The sequence below is a fragment of the Chelonia mydas genome, chromosome 1 (assembly GCF_015237465.2).
Source record: "Chelonia mydas isolate rCheMyd1 chromosome 1, rCheMyd1.pri.v2, whole genome shotgun sequence".
NCBI classification, from domain to species: Eukaryota; Metazoa; Chordata; order Testudines; family Cheloniidae; genus Chelonia; species Chelonia mydas.
The window spans coordinates 98,256,866-98,263,163 of record NC_057849.1 but is presented as its reverse complement, the minus strand read 5'-3'; positions in this window follow the sequence as shown (position 1 = coordinate 98,263,163).

Sequence of the window (6,298 nt, the reverse complement as noted above, 5' to 3'; positions counted from 1 at the left end):
TACTATCACCTTTTGAAACCTAAGGCTGTAACTCATTTGTGTGTGTATGTTAAGCTATTTACTAGGTTATAGCAGGTAATTTCTTAACTAAATATTTAACTAATTTATTATCCAATTGGCTACAAGCATCATCTTTGGTGTTAGATCTAAGGTGCAACTGATGGAGTAAATGACCGGTCCTTTGGTAGGGGGAGTGACTTGAACATTGTGATTTTTGGGGTAAGGGACCATCTATCACAAAGGCAAGCTTACCCAAAGGGACTGTCTGACTTCATGTTAAGGCTGTTGTAGTGCCTGAGGAATTCACATTTGATTCTTGGTTGGTAAAATCTAAGTATAGATGCACAATCAATTTGAGGTGTGCCATGATTTTTTAAACAGTCTGTCCTGAGGTTGGTACTCATACTCCTGAGCCACTCTAGACAGCTTGACACAGATTATAAAAACTAGGAAGTGAGAGCAGTAGGGCCTAAACTGGTCTGAGGCTGGCTGAAAAGAATACTGACTGGCACTTGGGTTGTTTGGGCTGAGAGGACCAGCTGAGTTGGAGCTGAGGCTGAATTGACCTGACTGAGCTGGAAGCCAGTATGGTGGCTGGTCAGAGACGTAGCTGTTGGTGGCTGGGCTGGCTGCAACTGGCCCCCAGTTGAAACAAGACTGAATGCAAACTGCCAGTTGACATAGTGGGGGGAAAGAGAAAGTTGCCTTGGACAATGAAGGAAAAGCAGCAGGGGCTGAGGCATCATCTCAGATTGGACGGGGGGTGGGGGAGTGGAAGGGGAAGACTTGATATGTGATGATTTGAAGGAATACATAGAAAATAATAAAAAAAAGATAAAGTCAACATTTTATAAGTTGTCAAATCAGTGACAGAAGATGTGAAAATAGGAGATGTTAACCCCCTGAAAATGACAGACCGGATTAAAGCAGTGTTGGTGACATACAATTTTAGCAAGTTTTTTTCCAGCTTGCTCCTTATGTGTACTTTCAATCACTAGATCTTCATCCTGCATTCTTTTAACTTTTTGTATCTTTTCGGGAAAAAGAAACTTGCTTGTCAACTGCCTAAATTCCAGACAGAAGCAAGAAGGGCTATGTAGGGAGTGCTACTAAGATTGTCTGAGGAGGAGATCAAAAAAGAATACAAGGGAAGATAAAGTATTGTTTGTAAAACCCTCTACTTAGTAGGAGAGAGGAGAAAACCAGACATCTATGGCTGTATGATAATACTTAAAGGTGGGACACTGCTGGATAGGGTCCAAATGAGATACTAGTCTTTCTGGTAGAAACCATATATTCTCCTCCTGTGAAGTGCTATAATTGTCAAAGGTTTGGACATACAGCAATCATTTGTAAGGGAACAGTGGGGGCAGTAAATGTGGAGGGGGGAAAAATAAATCATTCTTATGAGAACTGTGTAGAGAAGGAACAGAACCTAAATGCAGCAATTGCGGGGGAAAGCACAGTGCAGCTTATAAAGAATGTGCAATAGCAGAAGCTACAGAAATTAAAAAAAATTAACATTCAAAAAGGTATCCTATGTGGAGGCTACCATAAGATATCCACTGCAGAAAATAGAAGAAAAAAATAATAAGAGAAATGATGTTCCGGCCAGCAGAAAACATTTCTGGTCACGAAGGAGACTGAGTAAAATGGGAAATGCTGTGTTACTTGAAGAGAAACTCATAGTGGTCATTACAAAAGTAACTGCACCTTACAGCTGGGGAAAAATGAAATGATTAAAATTGTAGCAAAAGCAGCAGAAATATATCTGAAGATAGACCATATTCACACCATTTTAAATGAAAGCAATAATACATCTTAAATAACATGGTCTTAATGATCCTTTACTGGAATGCATATAGGTTTAATAATGCATGGACAGAAATTTAAGAAAGCCATCTTTGAAATGGAGAAAGCCTGATGTAGTGTGTGCAAGAAGTGTGGGATAAGTAAACTGTGTTCAATATACCAGGATATAATATACTCCAGAGGCATTGAGAGAGAATACATGGGTTGTTCATAAGAGAAGCAAATGAATTCTCCACATCCACAGATGCATTAATACTGTTCTGTATTGACTTCTGGAAAATGAATGCCATTTAAAAATTCAACTTGTACACCATGCCTAGGGTTGACCAACTACTGGAAAAACTGTGGGCTGCTAAGTATATATCCACCCTCGATTTGATGGAGATACTGGCAAATCCCCTTGACACCTAAATCTAAAGAAAAAACTGCCTTCCCCCCCACTGTGGGGGTTATACCAGTTTGAAACCATGCCCTTTAGACTTTATGGAGCTTCCACCACTTTCCAGCATCAGATGGACCGAGTGCTATGGCCACATGGCATATACGCAGCCACCTACAATGATATCATCTACAGCAAGAGCTGGACCAAAAAATATATGAAGCATATGGCTGCAATATTGCAGGTTTTCAGAGAGGCAGGTTTGATGGCCAACTCAAGCAAGTGTTGACTGGCCACCCAAGAAGTCATCTGTAACCGTGGCTCAGTGGGTCACAACTCAGGATGCCAAATTCAGGACACACTGCTGAGAAATAGGGCAGACACACCCCAAGACTGGTGGCTAATCCCCCATAGACTATAGCTCTCAGCAACAACAGTGAACTCCTGTTTCACCACCCTGGCTAACAAGTCATAAAAGCAGTTTCCTTTGGCATTCCAATTCTTATGTCACCACCAAAAACACTGGATTTAGAGATGAGTGGTTCTTTATAACCAGTCCGATCAAATAGGTTCTTCCAATCCCAAAGGACCAGCCACAAACCCAGGTCAATATATAACTTTGATCTTACCCAAAAATCATGCTGATGCCAATTCTTTGGTATCTAAAATGTTTATTTATAAAGAGAAAAGTCAGTTAAAATTAGTTAAAAGAATTATATACAGTAATTGAAAAGTTCTTGGTTCAGGCTTGTAGCAACGATAGAATAAACTGCTGGCTTAAGTCAAGTCTCTGGAATACTTCCACAGTTTGGATGGGTCATTCAGTCCTTTATTCAGAACTTCAGTTTGTAGCAAAGTTCCTCCAGAGGTAAGAAGCAGGATTGAAGACAAAATGGAGGTGTTTCCAGGGCCTTTTATAGCTTTTGCCATGTGGAGGGCTTCCCATTGTTCTTACTGTGGAAAATTACAGAAACACAGTGGAGTTTGGAGTCACATGGGCAAGTCCCATGTCCATGCATTTTGTCTAGTCACAGCAGGAAATTCCATTAAGTGTAGATAGGCATCTCCCATGGTCCATTGTCAGTTAAATGTTCTTTCGATGGGCCACTCAATTTGAATAGTCCCTCCAAGATGTACTGGCTAGCTACCTTGTGGGCATTACCCCAGCAGCAAACATTTGAAATCCAGGTATAGAGCCAATACTTATAACTTCAAATATAAAAATGATACATGCATACACATATGTAACCCTTCTGCCCGTCAGAGTTGGCAGCAACAAGGGCTGGGTTCAGTATCTAGGGGTTCCGTTTCAATAACACAATGCAAAACCGGCTCAAGTCCCCACCCAGTGACCTGGGACAATTACAAACCACCCTCCTGGGCACCTCTAAGAGGCAATATTTCCCCTCTTGCAAGCACAGAGTCTGAGTGTAGCAAAAGTCTTTTAATAAAGGAGGGAAACAATGCGGAATTATGTTGGGGAAACACCAGAAACAGGATTCATAACACCAAGCATGAGCAAAAGACCCACCCCCAAATAAGTTTGGCAGTGTCCTTTTCCCCTCAAGGTCTTAAGTCCAGCAACCCAAAAGTCACCCCCCCACCCCAATTTCTGTCCTTGGTCAGTGCAGCCCCCCAGAGTTCAGAAGTTCATTTGCAGAGTTTACCTCCCAGCCTGGGTGGAAGTGGAGGGAGGTATGTGAGGGAGGCATCTTATATGCTCCGCTGCTTGGGTCAACGTCCAAGTGCCACACCTCTCCATGGGGTTCTGCTGCAGTCTTCACCACCAGCTGCGCCTCTCCGCCAGCCACCCTGCTATCTGCTCCACCCCGCCAGCTGTCCTGCTGTCCGCTCACCAACTTGTCTTCATGGCCCCCCTTAACACAGCTCTCAGTGATTTTAAGCTGGTAGTAGGGGAGCCTCAGTGCTGGTAGGTCTAATGCTTAGACCAAGGTATCAGTGATTTCAGCTCTGCAGCATGTAACAAGACTCCTAATAGAGCCAAAATTAGCTCTATTACACAGTGAAGAGATCAAAGTAGTGTTTAGGGCCCTCAAAAGCAGGTCCACACTACTAGGTACACACACCTGTCCCCAGCCTCTCTCAATTCACTGGGATTTGGAACCCATGTCCCTTGCCTAGCGAGTGCTGCTTAGTTGAGGGAGAGTCCCTCCATCATAAAATGCTAAAGTACAGTTCTACTGTCCTTGATTCACATAACAACCCTTTATTACTCCTATCCCAATAACAAAGAGATTGGGAATCCCACAGCAGCCAAAGTGACCATTTGGACAGGCAGTTCATCATGTTAGGTAGGGTAGGTGTGCCCATGCAAACGAGATCAGCCCTGAAGTCCTTTCCCAGCTCACCACCAGCTGTCAGGGTAGAGCTCATTCTGACTCTACTTACACATAGAATAACCATAACCAGCAAATCATAACCTTTTCATAGACACCTCACTTGACAACCTTTGTACAAGATTTGCTGCAAATATATAATAGTGGTTGCAACAACGATCTATATGGTCATATTTTAACCAGATAACATCACATCATCTGTGTAGGGCACGCTCAGGGATGGGGATAGCTATAACCTTCGGTGGACAAAGTCCATGCCCTAGTGGGCTGCCCCATCCCTTCCACCAAGAGGCAAGACTGGCAGTTTTGAGAATTAGTGAGGTACTATCAGTTATTTATCCCAAACTTTACCACCATCACTGCCCCTTTGATGGCCCCAAAAGTGTCTGGTGGACCAATAGCTGTGATGAGGCATTTAGGACACTTCAAGGCCAGTTGACCCAGGAACCAGTTCTATCCTAGCCAGACTTCTTGAAGTCCTTTATTCTCCAAACAGATGCCTCTGATGTCAGACTCAGGGCAGTGTTATCTCAGGAATTCAGTGAAGAATATGCTGCTCTCCATCTTAGCAGGAAGTTGTTCCCACAGGAGGTAGCCTACTTGGTCATTGAGAAGGAGGACCTGGCAGTAAAATGGGCTGTCCTGAACTTAGGACGGAAGAATCCCATGCACCGCTACAGACTAGGGACCGAATGGCTCGGCAGCAGTTCTGGAGAAAAGGACCTAGGGGTTACAGTGGACGAGAAGCTGGATATGAGTCAACAGTGTGCCCTTGTTGCCAAGAAGGCCAATGGCATTTTGGGATGTATACATAGGGGCATTGCCCGCAGATCGAGGGACGTGATCGTTCCCCTCTATTGGGCATTGGTGAGGCCTCATCTGGAGTACTGTGTCCAGTTTTGGGCCCCACACTACAAGAAGGATGTGGAAAAATTGGAAAGAGTCCAGCGGAGGACAACAAAAATGCTTAGGGGACTGGAACACATGACTTATGAGGAGAGGCTGAGGGAACTGGGATCGTTTAGTCTGCGGAAGAGAAGAATGAGGAGGGATTTGATAGCTGCTTTCAACTACCTGAAAGGGGGTTCCAAAGAGGATGGATCTAGACTGTTCTCAGTGATAGCTGATGACAGAACAAGGAGTAATGGTCTCAAGTTGCAGTGGGGGATGTTTAGGTTGGATATTAGGAAAAACTTTTTCACTAGGAGGGTGGTGAAACACTGGAATGCGTTACCTAGGGAGGTGGTGGAATCTCCTTCCTTAGATATTTTTAAGGTCAGGCTTGACAAAGCCCTGGCTGGGATGATTTAGTTGGGGTTGGTCCTGCTTTGAGCAGGGGGTTGGACTAGATGACCTCCTGAGATCCCTTGAAACCCTGATATTCTATGATTCTAACCTGAAATATTACTTGTGTGGGCAGCTCTTCTGCCTAATAACTGACCATGTACCTCTCTCCTGGCTGAACTCAATGAAGGATCTTAGCCCACGCGTTATGCAGTGGTATCTCTTGCTACAGCCATTAGCATCCAGGTGATTGTGATGGATCCCTGGGGTACAGCATGGAACTGTGGGACTCCTGTGCCCCTTTAACACTCCTCCCTGAGCTGTGTCTTACAATGCCATGCTAGTGACAAGCAGTAAAGAAGCAGGTGCTGTAGTCACTCAAACACCACCCAACTAAATTGGGGAAAGGATTGGGGGTGGGGGTTTGTAGCGAAGCGCAACTCACTGGTGCAGCACCTCCTGATGG